Source organism: Nyctereutes procyonoides, unplaced genomic scaffold, assembly GCF_905146905.1.
Source record: "Nyctereutes procyonoides isolate TBG_1078 unplaced genomic scaffold, NYPRO_anot_genome, whole genome shotgun sequence".
Lineage (NCBI taxonomy): Eukaryota > Metazoa > Chordata > Mammalia > Carnivora > Canidae > Nyctereutes > Nyctereutes procyonoides.
The window spans coordinates 72,309,237-72,322,794 of NW_026575126.1; the positions used below are offsets into that span (position 1 = coordinate 72,309,237).

Genomic DNA, 13,558 nt, shown 5'->3' on the forward strand with positions numbered 1-13,558 from the left:
ATAGTAATATTCTGAATAATATTCTGTTGTACGTAAAGACCACATCTTTATCCATTCATCCATAAGCGGGCACTTGGGCTGCTCCCACCTTTTGGCTATCGCAGATAATGCTGCTATGAACATAGGTGTATAAAAATCTCTTTGAGACTGTAATTATTACCATCTTGCTGTAAGCTCTTCCACTTGGAATGCATCTGATAAGCCACCTCTTGTAGTCCTTACCCAGTGCTTGGGTCATTTTGTTGTTGTTGTTGTTTGTGCTTGGGTCCTTTTATGTAGCATCCAGCTGAGATGTCTTCTGGCCTGGGATGGAAGCCAGGAATGGGATGAAGCCCCCAAAACCTTCTAACACCACTAGCCACCTAAGGGAGGGACAAGCAGGCATCCTCTGTGTCTCCACATGCCCCACTAGAAGGAAGCAGGTGAAGAGGCTGTGGCAGGACAAACTGCTTTATTTGGAGCTTGCACAAATGCCTCAGTGACAAGGATTGAGGGATGGTGACATTTATCAGGAGAGTTGTAGAGACTCAGGTCTCTAAGAATAGAGTCCATTGCAACTAGTGTTATTTACCCCCCGCCCCCATGCTCCTGCCAGGAATATAGTAACGTTGGTCTGCACTGTTGCCCCATTTTACAGATGAGGAGAGCAGGGTTGGGGAAATTAAGTAACTTTCTCATTAGACTAACTGGAAGGCAGGTCTTTCCTTGAATGGTGCCCAGCACTAGGGCTTTTAAAAGATTATCAGATTGATTTCTTTTCATTTTTTGTAGCATACCTTGTTTCAGAAGTAATTTGAAAGGCATAAAGAAACGCAAACTCTAGTAAGATGGAATAAAAAAGCAGTAAAACAAGAGTTATGGCTTCAGATAGAGCCAGAAGTGAATATAATTTGACCAGACCATGGAATCTGTTTCCATTAAGAGTGTATTCAGCTGCAAGTAACCTAATAGACAGAACTTGGGAAGGGAGGGGTTGGTTTCCTCCCATAACAAGACATCTGGAGGTGGGCAGCCCAGCCCTAGACACCAGCTCAGGGACGTCAGGGGGGCCAGCACTGTTTTCTGGTGCTTCATCCTAAGTGGTGACTTTGGTCACTTTGGCCTCAGGGAGCAGCAGGGGTTGGGCAAGGGAGATGAGGGCCACGTGGGGGTCTGCTACATACTCCTATATTCTCTTTCTTTTTAATATTTTATTTATTTATTTGAGAGTGAGAGAGAGAGCAGAAGGAGTAGAAGCAGACTCTCCCCGCTGAGCAGGGAGCCCGACACAGGGCTTGATCCCAGGACCCAAGATCATGACCTGAGGCAAGGGCGGATGCTTAACTGACTGAGCCACCCAGGTGCCCCAGACTCCTAGATTCTTGCTGTGGGCACCAAATGGAACATACACTCTCTACCCATCAATTGGAAAAGGAATCTTGGTCTGTTATAAAATAGACCAGGACACCCAAACAAATGGATAACCAGTAGATGTTGACTTACTAGGACACTCTGTTTCTAACCTTTAAAAAAAATGTGAGGTCCAGTGTGATGAGTTTTTTACCTGTGAATATACCTGTATATATAGCCACAGGGAAAAGAAACCTCCATTGCAGGGGGCTTAAATGGAGCAGCTGGCAGGCTCAGTTGGTGGAGCGAGCATATGACTCCTGATCTTGGGGTGGTAAGTTTGAGCCCCATATTGGGAGTAGAGATTGCTTAAAAATGAAATCTTAAAAAAAAAAAAAAAAAGTGACTTAAAGAAATTGAACATTTATCATCTCACCTGAAGCCCAGAGGTGGTCGATTTCAAGTCCTGGAGGGCCCGGTTCTTCTGATGGTCTACACCGTTGCCATCTGTGTGATGGCTTCACCTCCTGGGCGGGCTCCTTTCAGGGTCCTCCTGTGATGCCATGGTTGAAGGAGGAGGGTATCCTTGGTTTCAGGCACACTCTAAGAGCGAGGAGAACTTTCCAAGAAGCCCCTTGAGTCTCAGTGGCCAGAATGGGGTTATATGCTTCTCTTTAAACCAATCCCAGGTGGGGGAATGGGATTGCCTGCATCTAAGCGATAGAGAAACACCAAGATTCACTGCCCCAAGAACCTCCCGTTAGATGCCAGGACCCAGTGAGGGCTCTCTTCGCAGGGAGAAGGGATCAGAGCCGGAGGTGGGGCTCAGTGTCTTGACTGAGTCTGGACTGCCTTCCAAGGTACTGTGGCTGGTGTAAGACCCCCTCTGGCTGCCCTGCCTGGATCCTTCCCAGGCAGATAGAAGTGGGAGACAGGGCTTTGGCCTATTGTATTCTCCGCCAGCTGCAGTGATGGTGGACACGGGGAGGCGGCAGGATTTCAGGGCTCCGAGCACTTCCATCCTCACTGGGGAGCCCTCAGGAGAGGAGAGGAAATATGGGGGGGGGGACTCCTGGGGAGGAGAGATGCCCCCGCCCCCCAGGGGAGAATATTCTTTTTTGTTTGTTCTCTCAGGCTTCTTTTTCAAGAAACACAAGCATATGGCGGCGGATGGTGCGGGGGCCGTGTTTGGGTGGTGTGTGCTGTTGCCTTTGCCTTTTGCGTGGTTGTGTGCATTTTTTTTTTTCCCACTGGCTCTTGCGCCCAGCTGGTTCTTAGGGCACTGAGACTTGGATCAGAGGCGTTCCCCTGGCATCCTGAGAAATCCAGCCCTTTTTACAGTGATTGGTGCTGGGGTTTCCAGTGAGGGAGGGATGGGTGAACTTTCTGGCAAACCCAGGCCTGAGCTTTTAGAGGTCTGAGCTGAGGAATGTGTGTCCAGGGCAGTTGAGGACGTGGACCAGGACTCGGGGCTGGGGTGTGAGGAGTGAAGGTGTCCCAGATTCATCTCCTATAACAAATTGCCATACACATGGTGCCTTAAAACCATCAAAACTTACTCTCTCCCGGTTCTGGAGGCCAGAACCCAAATCAGGACCACTGAGTCAAAATTGAGGTGTCAGCAGAACCATGCTCCCTCCAGAGGCTGTAGAGGAGAGCCCCTCTCTGGCCTCTTCCAGCTTCTGGTGGCTGCTGGCATGCTTTGGCTTGTGGCCGTGTGGCTCCTACTCCCCGAGGCCAGCAGATCCTCTCTGCTCTTCTTCACATGGCCATCTCTTCCCTGTGTGTCAGATCTCCTGTCTCCTTACAAGGATACATGTGATGGCATTTAGGGCCCACCTAGATAATCCAGGATAATCTCTCCATCTCATGGTCATTAATTTTTTTTTGAAGATCTTATTTATTTATTCATGAGAGACACACAGAGAGAGGCAGAGACACAGGCAGAGAGAGAAGCAAGCTCCCTGCAGGGATCCCAATGTGGAACTCGATCCCAGTACCCCTGGGATCATGCCCTGAGCCAAAGGCAGATGCTCAACTGCTGAGCCACCTAGGCGTCCCTCATGGTCATTAATGTAATCACATCTATAAAAAGTGATTTTTCCATTTAAGGTGACATTTACAGGCTTGCAGGGATTAGGGCATGAGTGTCTTCTGGGGGCCACTTTTGGGCCTACCATGAGTTTCTAAGAGCAAATTATTATTTTAAAGATTTTGTTTATTTATTTGAGATAGCACATCCGCAAGGGCAGGAGCACGAGCAGGGGGAAGGACGTAGGCAGACGGAGAAGCAGACTTCCCGCTGAGCAGGGAGCCCGATACGGGACTTGATCCCAGGATGCTAGGATCATGACCTGAGTTGAAGGCAGATGCTTAACCCACTGAGCCACCAGGCGCCCATCTAAGAGCAAATTAGAGCAGCCATTATTGGACACAGGCTCATAATAATGCTGTCTAGGAAGAGGAGGGCAAATGGAGGTTCCCCTCTTCCCAACTCCGCTATGTCTGCCCTGGGGCGCCCTTGAGTGCATGCATGTGATACCCCAAATATCTATCCAAGCTCTAGCCACCCTCTCAAACAGCTGCCCGTTGGAGGTGCACCTGCACTGCACGATCTGCCTGTAGCGTTACCCATCACTGTGTAACAAGTACCCCCAACCTTCTCAGTGTGTCAGGCAGCAGTCATTTCATATTTTAATCTCTCAGTTTGGGGCTTGACTGGACTCGGCCTGACGGTTCTTGCCAACGGTCTCCAGCACTCACAGTCAGAAGATGCCTGGGATTGGGGCTGTCTCAGAGACATCTTACTTGCTGATGGCTGGAGCAAGAAGAAGCAGGGTCTCCCCAGGCGTCACTAGATCCTCCTGTCTGTCACAGTGGCTTCAGGATAGCTGGACTGCTTACGTGTCAGCTCAGAGCTCCCATGCTGAGTGTCGTCAGGAGAAGCCTAGTGCCTAGGGGACTTGGCCTTGGAGGTCGCGTGGCGGCAGTGCCAGAGCACTCTCTTGGTTAGAAGTGAGTTATTAAGTCCCGTATTCAAGAGGAGGAGAAGTGGATGTCTCCACTTGTTGGGAGACGTATCAGAATTTGCTGTCATGTTGAAAACCACGGGCGGAGGACATGCCAGAGAAAGGGCCCCCAGGGGCCCAGAACAGGGATTTGTTTGCCTAGTTGACTCCAGGGGCCTGAGCACCCAGAAGGTATCCCAGGGCAGAATCATTCTCTGGATGGGGTGTGTCCTCTTAGGCTTGCACGCTACTGTCCCTTGGAGCAGGGCTGGAGCAGAGCCCTCTGGAGTGCAGGCCCAGGCTCTGGGGTTGAGGCCGGGATAGAAGCACTGCGTGTTTCCCCCTGGACAGTCTTAGTACCTGACCTTGGTCTCGGTTGAAAGGGCTCGGGGATCTGGTCTAGCTCCCAGTCCCCTCCCAGCCTCTGCGGGGACCCCCATACCTTGCCCTGCTGGCTCATCGCCTTCACTAGTGCTGCCCCTTGTCCAGAGTACCCCCCACCTCCCCACCTACTTTCTTCTTGTCTCCTGATTCTTCCCAACATGCATAAATGTCCCCTCACCACCGAACGCCTTTCCTCCTTTCCTGGCCCAGTTCTGTGCACCAGGCTGGTTCTCAACGGGCCTTGGGGGTGGGGGGGTGGCACATAGGAGGTGGAGGTGGTGGGCTTACAGGGGCCCAGATGCCTCTGCGTCCTGGTGGGGGTGGAGTTGCAGGGAGGGAGGAAAGAGCCGTGGGTGTCCAGCCAAGGGGCAGCGAGCCAGCTAGGAGGGTCGGGACCAGAGGCGCCAATGTCCCTGACAACAGCTAGGAGTGAGCCAGGCGAAGGGGAGGGTTGTCTCTTACAGAGGGCACAGAGGTGCTGGGTCCCAGAAGCCAGCCGACAGGCATGGCTAGAGGTCTGCAGGCTGTTGGGGGTGGGGGAGCACTGGAGGGAGGAGAGTGAGGCTGGGAGCAGAGGCAGGATCAGCTGGCCAGGACTGTGGCCCCCCCCCCCCCCAAGGGCAAGGCTCGTGTCATGTTTGTCTGTGTGCCAGGCAGGGTTCTCCTGCCTGGGCTTGGGCTGGCATCTTCTCTGTGAAGGTTGCCCCGTACTCACTGTGCCTGGATGGGCCCCAGGAGGACTTAGGCTGAGCACAGTTGTGTGCACACCTGTACATGCATGTGTGTGAGTGTGTATGTGTATTTGGGTTGCTAGCATTCACACTCTGGGACAGAGATAAGCCTGGCGGTACACTGCCCCCCTCCCCTGCCCCTCACTCCATTCCAGCAAAGGCCACTGAGCACCCACTCTAATCTTAGGATTGACCCTCCAGACAGACACCTCGCTTTACTTATGGAGTGAAGGTTGTATTTCCACAAGCCAAGCTTCTTCCCTGTTTACAGAAATCATCTTTCCACTTGTGCTCCCAGAGAACTCCTATTCACCCTTCAAAACCCATCTCAGTATTCTTCAACTTTGGGAAACCTTGTTTGGAGACTCCCTACTCCCCCAAAGTTAACAGAAGATGTGAGTCAAACCCCTTTCTCCCATGTCAAGCTCTGTAGCTAGGGCAAACTTCCCCGCTTGTCCTCATTTCATGGTCTGATAATTCTCTGTGGACAGGCTGGCCCTGTGAGCACTAGGAGGGCAGGTGGGGCCGTCTGAGTCGTTTCCAAGTATGCCTAACCCAGGGCAGGCTCCCAGGAGGATTGAGTAAACAGGTTGGGGTGAAGGGAGGCCAGGGAAGCATCCTGCCTGGGGCCTCCTGAGCGATAGCCGGGCCTCAGGTCTGCTGAGCTGTTTTGCGGGCTGACGGCCAGGTGGAGTGTGCTTCTGTTCTGTCCCAGGACGGCCCGTCTGGGTAGCTGATGTACACCTCGTGTAGCCCTTGGGGATCAACAAGTGTGTGGGAGGGAAGGAGGGAGGGAGGGGCGCCCACTTACTTCCCTGACTCGGAGGGGCCTGGAGCAGACTCAGCCCCTGGGTGGCCCCCAGCTTACCACTCCCTAAAAGCATTGGTCATAGGAGAGTGGTGGTGTTGGTTTCTTGGTTCAGTCCCAAACCCATGGGGACAAGTGACCCTCTCCAGTCTGGTGGGCTGTGCCATATGCTGTCACTATGGCTGGGGCCATGGTGGGGGGCCTGCTCTTGCTCTGTGGGTTGTACACACCCTGTCTCATTTCTTACCCCCATCTGTTCCCCCACTGTGCTTTCTCTCTCAGACACACGTACCATCACATCTGCACCTTCACACCGACACACTCAGATGCCCACTCATGCTCCTGATTCCTTACGCACATATTTAGGCTCCAGCAGACTTGAGGGGAAAGGAAGAGCAATCTCTAGATTCCCAGTAGGGCCACTGGCCAGGGAAGGTGTCCTGGGGTCGGGACAGGCCAGCTTCCTACAGGCCTTCCTGGGGTCTCCTTGCCTGCACCCACCTGGGCTCCATATGCGATGAAGCAGAGTGCTGGGTGCGCCGCCCTGCCCTGCCAGCCAAGCCAAGCCCACCGATCTGTTGGCATCCCAGAGGGAGGTCGTTGAAGGCTGCATCAGGGGAACCCGGATTTAGTCTGGATGATAGGAGCAGAGATCCTGCCTTTTGCACATCCTGGCTCTGGTTTGTGAGCAGGGTGCTCGAAGCTCAAAATCCTGCTCTGGAAAACGAGAGCTGTTGGGAGACTTAGCCAGACATCAGGGTCTAAGCAGTCCTGGGTACTTGGGCCTTGTTGCTCCCTCCTTCACTCCCCCTCTGCTGGTTCCCTGGCAGGGAGAGTGGCAGCCGGGTCCCTGGATGGCTGGCCAGCCCCACTTCCTTGGCACTTCTGTTTGAGATCTGGACCCTTCAGGTGCCCTCCGTGGGTTGCTCTGAGCCCCTGGGCCCACGGTGTGGAGGACTGGCACCTGGACTCCTATTCCCGAACGCACAAGCTCTCTCTGCTGGCATCCAGCCAGGAGCATGGCCAGCTGCATGGGTCTCTTCAGCCACCCTACTGGCCTGTCACTGCACCTGGAGTTCCACTATGAGCCCCAGGCCTCAGAATTAGGGGTCTTACCCCAAGTAGGAGCAAAAAGGGACTGGTTGTGTCAGATGTCCCAAACATCATCCTGGCTTTGTCCTTCCCTTTGAACAGGAATGTCCCGCAGGTCTTGGTTTCTTCGCCCTTAAAGTGGGCAGAGTCGCCTCCATCCTGCCTGCTCACTGGACAGAGGTCACCGGTGTCAGAGTGCTCACAATGGGACAGCAGCGTCTGAGGGGGCCTTGGTGGACGGCTGGTCAGTGGCCACGAGGGTGGCTCTTCAGCCTGGGAGAGGAGGAGGGAGCTGGCAGTGGAAGCAGGGCATGGAGACAAGGCAGAGTGGGAGGGTTGAACCCTTGGATGAGGGAGCATCCAGATGCTGGTGGGGAAGGAGGGGGGTTTTCTTGTTTTTTCTTTTTTTAAAGATTTTATTTATTTATTCATGAGAGACACAGAGAGAGAAAGAGAGAGGCAGATACACAGGCAGAGGGAGAAGCAGGCTCCATCCAGGGAGCCTGATGTGGGACTCGATCCCGGGACTCCAGGATCATTACCTGAGCCAAAGGCAGGTGCTCAACCACTGGGCCATCCAGGCGCCCTGGGGAGGGGGGTTTAAATGGGCCGGGCTGGGAGGTTTCTCTGCAGCCTTGAGGTTTTTGCTGGCACACCCCTCGCCTGCCTCCTGACAGCATCAGCCACGTTCACTTCTGCTGGGCCACATGTCACTGCAAGAGATCGGGTACCCGCCAGAGCAAGCACCTGTCTCCCCAGGCTTGCAGGCCAGGGGCAGCAGAAAGGGCAGGCACAAGGACACCCCCCAATGAGCCTCCCAGCTGGCCTGGAGCACCCAGTGCAAGGTGTTGGAGCTTAGAGACCCCGGCTGAGCTGCTGGTGCTGGCCCCAGGGCCGGCTAGGGTGGGCTTTCTGGGCCTGAGCCCCATGGGTGCCTCCCCATGGGAGACAGGTCTGCCTTGGGTGGGGGCAGTAGTGACTCAGACGTGCACACAAGCACCTCACTAATCTTTGGCTCAGACCCAGCTGGCCTCCAGCTCTCGGTCGCCAGCAAAGCTGCCACTGTCTGGGCGATGACTCCCCCGCCGGGGGTGGGGAGGTGGGCAGCAGGCAGGAAGAGCAGAGCTGCTCGGAAACTGGAATCGGGATGCTGGGGCTGGAAATGTGCCCAGAGATCATCCAGGCGGTACCTGGCTTCGGGTCAGACTCCCCTGGGGAACTTAAAGACACAGTGTCCTGGCCCTGCTGCTGACCTGTCACCTCAGGGCTTCTAGGGGGTGGGGCCCAGGAGGCTGGGGGTGGGAGGCAGGTGTTGGCAGCAGCTGGGCTAATGCCTTCTCACAGGTGCAGAGTGATGGGGCAGGTGTCACACAGTATTCCTGCAGACCGGGCATCCAACATCTTCACCCTCCCCAGCTCTGTCTCTTAGTGCTTCATAAAACGAGACTCTGGCCAGGTCAAGAGAGTGGCTTCCTTCCCTCCTCAAGATCTCCCCGGAAGGGCACCTGTGTGGCTCAGTGGTTGAGCGTCCGCCTTTGGCTCAGGGCGTGATCCTGGGGTCCTGGGATCGAGTCCCACATCAGGTTCCCCACAGGGAGCCTGCTTCTTCCTCTGCCTGTGTCTCTGCCTCCCTCTGTGTCTCTCATGAATAAATACATAAAATCTTAAAAAAAAAAAAAAAAAAAAGATCTCCCTGGAGAAGGCAGTCCTGTCCCCTCCCCCGGGAGCCACCAAGCCTGTCTCTTACCTGATTAGATAGAATTGATTTTTGGGACCCAAGGACAGGCCCTACTGTCCATCACTAAGCCGTCTTGTCTGTCCGTCTCATTCTCAGCCTCTGGGAAGGGCATTTGGGCCTGTTGGTCCCTGTGTCATGATGTGACTGCCTGCCTCAGTTTGCCTGGGCTTGAGGAATCTCCCAGGATAGGGTACTTTCTGTTCTAAACCCAGGAAGGTTCCTGGCAAACCAGGGCAAGTGGGTCACCCTCGCCATGCATCAGCTGTGGATTAGTCAGCTGATCTTTCTGCTCCCCGTGTCCCAGTGTGAGTACAGTCCCCCTGCCACTCCTTGAAGGATGGGAGTGGCTTTGAGGACAGACAGGCAGACAGACCTCATCCCCGGTACCCCCTGGCCAGGGCCTTGGGCAAGCCCCTTCCTTGTCCCTGCCAAGGAGGATGATGTAAGCAGAGATGGTAACACACACACTGCTGCTCCACCCAGACAGGTGGCCATGGGCCTGCTGCTGTGGGTGCTGTGGGTGCTGTGGGTCCTGCAGCCACGCAGAGGATCAGCAGGACACCTGACTGACCCAGCAGCCTCTGTCACTCTCAGTTTCTGGGCTGTTCCTCCATGATCCAAACACATCCAGACCCACAGTGTTGCACATGGCCTCTTTTTTTATTTTTATTTTTATTTTTTGAGAGCCTTCCAAGCCCCGAGTGGTCACTCTGCTTACAGCTTGTGACCGTCCTGGTTCCTGCCAAGCGTCACACTGGCTAGTTCCCCCGAACATTTGCTGTATGCCCACAAGAACCCAAGCAGGCGTGCAAGGCAGTGGGCATCCTGTCAACCTGGCAGGCAGGGCCCCGGCCTCCCAGAGCTAACAGTCCCACTGGGGAAGCCCAGGAGCAAGTCCTTCAGATTGCAGCAGGTTCTGTGAGGGGAGAAGAGATGGGAAGCCGGTGTGAGGGTGGGACTGCGGTGTGGCCAAGGACAGTGCACCAAGGAGTTGGTGATGGGGCTGATGGAGCCGGGGAGGCAGGAGGTGTAGACCTGAAGGAGGCCACTGCACTGGGGTGGGGGTGTCCCGTAGGCATAAGGCCGGAGAGGGGTGCCCAGGTGGCATAAAAGGGACAGGAGGGGGACAGAGTCAGAGCCCAGCACACAGGCAAGAGGGCCGACAGGCTGGAAAAGGCAGGTGGGCCCAGCTCACACGGCAAGACACTCGGGGGGTGTTATTTTGACTTCTCTAAGCAGGACAGTGGCATGAAATTGACTCGGCTGCTGTCAGCAGGACGGACCACGGGGACAGGAGGAGGGTGAGGAGGCCCTCACCGTGGGGTGAGCTAGCGAGGATGGTGGCCTGGGTGGGGTGGTAGCCCTGGAGGTGATGAGAGTCGGGCAGATCGGGTGCTTTCTGGAGCCACACAAGTGGGATTCTCCCTGGATCGTTTGAGAAACGAGGGAGAAGGGAGCAGGATGAGGCCCCGGGTGGAGCCTGAGCGCCTCAGTGGCTGGCCGGGGAGGAGCTGGTTCCAGAGAGCCGTGGCGCCCTGCTCCGTGAGTTCCTTGTTAGACATGAAGGAGCAGCAGGTGCAGCAGGTGGCATTCAGAGAGAAGGGAGAGAGTCACTAGCCTGTGGCATTGGAGCCAAAGATTGCCTAGCTGCGAGGGGCAGGATGGGTCAGGGAGGAGGAGGGCCCAGCATGGAGCCCGAGCCCGCCCGTGGTCAGGGCAGCAGTCAGTGCCAGCAGGCCCAGGGGCCGGGAGGTACAAGAAGTATCTGTCGGGGCAGAGAGGGGCTTCTCTCGGCTTCCCTGCTCGCCTCCTGGCCCTCGCAGGCATTGTTCACCGGGAACCCGATGGCCCTGGCAGCCCCTCGCCCCCTGTGCCCTGCGTCAGGAGCCAGCTGCCCATCACCCAACGTGACGCCTCTCGTGTCCCTCCCTGGGTGTCCCAGAGCAACACTTGGGTGCCTCTGGCCTTGCCCAGCCCTGGCCTCTGCTCCCCGGTGCATGGGGCTCTGGCTGGGGCTCCTGTCCTCCCCTCCCGGCCCCTGGGCCTCTGTCCTGTTCATGCTGGCCACTTACCTCCTACTTAACTGCTCTCATCCTTGTGTTCTGTGGTGCTTTGGGTGGTTTTCTTGCCGGCCTCACGTTAGAGCTAGCCCCACCTTACAAACATAGAAAACTACAGTTTGGGGTGGGTTGACCCAGCATGGTCCTGGCAGACTTGGGCCTGGCTCTTGGCTCCGGGCCCAGTGCTCTTGCACCTCTGCCCCAGCCACAGCAGCTCCAGCCACGAGGGACCTGCCCCCCTCCCCGAGGCCCCCCGGCATTTGCAGGAGGGTCTTCTCCCCCCTGCCTCCCTAAGTGCACCCACCTTCCCTCCCGGACAAGGACTCAGGGGCTAGCCCAAGCCGAGCTCCCCTCCCTCCCTCCCTCCGCCTCTGAGTCCCTGGTTCCTTCCTAAATGGATTAGGACTTTGCAGGAAGGAGCCAACAGCTGTCTGGGGCGACCCAGAGGCCCTGCCGTCTGGTGCCTCTGGCTTTGCCCTGATTCAATTTGGGCTGGGAGGCTGGCAGGCTGAGGTCTTTCCGGGAATGGCTCGAGGGGTGGCTGAAGGCAGGGGAGGAGCCATCAGGCCCCCAGGCAGGCAAACCTCTCAGCTGGTCACACGGCAGGCCCTCAGGTGGGCTTCACGGGGCAGGAGGCCCCAGGCGGTGGCCGCCGGCTGCCTGTTGGCCCACTAGGATGTCCCCCATCCAGCCTGTCATGCCTTCGGCAGGCCTTTATATTGTGAACTTAAAACTTAACTTGTTTATAAAATTGCAACCTGGTTGAAGAAATAAATTTTGCAAACATCTAGAAGTGAACCCAATTCACATTTTGGCCAGCTACTGACTGGACATTTGTTAAAATCAATATTTATTCACAGCCAAATAGCAGACTCGGGCCAGACCTGAGGCCAGAGCCAAGCTCGAGGGCATTCCTAATTCCTCTACATGTTTCCATAACCCTAAAGTTGGGACACTTCTCACTTTGTTATGTGTGATGATGCACTCTGACACTTGTTCTGTGTCACCGATTTTGTGACTCACGGTCTGTGGTTTCTTTTTTTTTTTTTTAATTTTTTTAAAAATTTATTTATTTATGATAGTCACACACAGAGAGAGAGAAAGAGAGAGGCAGAGACACAGGCAGAGGGAGAAGCAGGCTCCATGCACTGGGAGCCCGATGTGGGATTCGATCCCGGGTCTCCAGGATCGCGCCCTGGGCCAAAGGCAGGCGCCAGACCGCTGCGCCACCCAGGGATCCCACGGTCTGTGGTTTCAACCACACTCTGCCCTGGCCCGTCACACGTCGTCTGGCCCTGTGCTAGGCCCTGGCGGTGCAGCAGTGACAGGCAAATCTGTCCCTGCCCTCACAGAGCTTGCGGTCCAGGGGCAGCTGTAGGCTTGGCAGCCTTGAAGACACCAGGTATGGCTGTCAGCCTGCCCAGTGCCCCCGCCCACAGGAAGTGGAGACCAGGATCCAGAGTCCCTCTGAGGCCTGCAGCCCTGCTCCCTTCTCAAGCCCCCGAGCTGGCCGCCAGGAGCTGGCCGCCAGCACCTGGCCTGGGACCCGTGCACACAGCACCAGGGGAAGCAGAGCCCAGAGAAGGAAACTGAGGATCTCTTCCTCTCCCCTCTGCTCTCTGCCCTCTCCTCTGCTTGGATTGGCCAGAGAGCAGCTGCCTCAGAGGAAGGCTCTGGCACTGGGGCAGCCTGCGGGTGCCCCGCTGGACCTGACTCCTGGGGTTCTGGTATGAGAGGGGCAGGATGGAACTAGAACTGGGGGAGGCTGACCTTTGTGTCTAGTGGGTGCCCAGGCTGGGCTGGATGGTGCAGGGGCAGCAGGCCTATCCCCTGCCTGGCATTGAGCCCTGCTCTCAGGGCACCCCAGCAGGGGGAGGGTGCATCTCAGTCCTCCAGGGGCCTCATGACAAGGGGACAGAGTCCCGTCTTGGGAAAACCATGTCCTGAGGTGAAGTGCCACCACCCCACGGTGTCTTTCTGGACCTCTGAGACTGGGGCTCCCAGGCCTCAAGGCAGCGGCCTTGCTCATTACAGCCTGATAGAAAGCTGTAATGGAGGAGCCTGGGGACATGTGGGAAGCCAGCTGACCCGGCACAGCGGGAAGGGGCAGGAGGTGGGGCACTCAAGGGCACACTCTCAGCAGAAATGATAGTTAAAACCTGAGTGGGTAGATGACAAAAGGGGCTGGAAGCCACTCAGGTCAGGGATAGTGGAACCTGTGACAGCTGGAGGGCCATGAGGGACGTGGGTATGTTTGGGGGATGGTGATTCTTAGAGTACCTGGAGTGTGGGGTGCAAAGGGGGAGTTGGCCGAGGGACTGGAGTCCAGAGCTAATGTGGGCAGTAGGGAGCCATGGAAGGTGTGTGAGCGACGGAGAGCCGTGGCCAGAGCTAGTGCGGGGGTGAGT

The 13,558-nt window shown here is 56.0% G+C and overlaps 1 protein-coding gene across 6 annotated transcripts in view; it reads left to right on the forward strand.

The window, feature by feature from the left end:
* The window catches only part of GTF2IRD1 (GTF2I repeat domain containing 1), a 112,773-nt gene that overhangs the window by 22,925 nt on the left and 76,290 nt on the right, over positions 1-13,558 (forward strand). The gene's annotated exons all lie outside the window — the stretch shown is intronic.